Source organism: Atta colombica, unplaced genomic scaffold, assembly GCF_001594045.1.
Source record: "Atta colombica isolate Treedump-2 unplaced genomic scaffold, Acol1.0 scaffold9, whole genome shotgun sequence".
In the NCBI taxonomy this organism is placed as follows: Eukaryota; Metazoa; Arthropoda; class Insecta; order Hymenoptera; family Formicidae; genus Atta; species Atta colombica.
The window spans coordinates 1847351-1848046 of NW_017259583.1; positions in this window are offsets into that span (position 1 = coordinate 1847351).

Below are 696 nucleotides of genomic sequence, written 5' to 3' on the forward strand. Positions count from 1 at the left end.
ATCCCCTTGTAAATAGAAATGTTGTAGTAGAAATTATATTTTATAATCTCGATTGTCATCTTGCATTATATCATTACTCAATTTCGGACTGATCAAACAGATTAAAAATTTTACTTTCTCTTTACGTCCAATAATTTTTGTTTTAGTTAACCGATGTTTTCAACGATGAAGATTATAAATATATATAATTTTGTTTATGTTAAATTATTAGTTTACAGTATTGTGCTTGTGTAATTGTCCAATACATTCTATATCGAACATAAGCTATTTTATTAGTGTTTAATGGATAAGAATATATATTATACACATGTGTATGTATTTAACGGCAACAATGGAAAGTATTGTTGATATTGCTATTATGAACAAATTTTATGACGATCTTTATTCGAGACTGATCAAATCGCATAATATAAAAGAAAAAAGAAAAGATCACTTAAACATGATTTGAACTCAGAATAATATTCTTTCTTGATTTTCTCTTTTTTCTTTTTTTTTTAAAGAAAATTAAAATATATATGTAAAAAATATTTAATAATTATTTTTAAAAATTGATTAGAGAATATTAGAAATTTCATTAAAATATAAAGACATTTCTATGTTAAATTAATTTTATATTAAACTGAGAGCTCATAATTTTCTTTTTTAATTTTTTTTTTATTTCTCTATTCTAGGCGATTTCAATTAATTAATTATCTA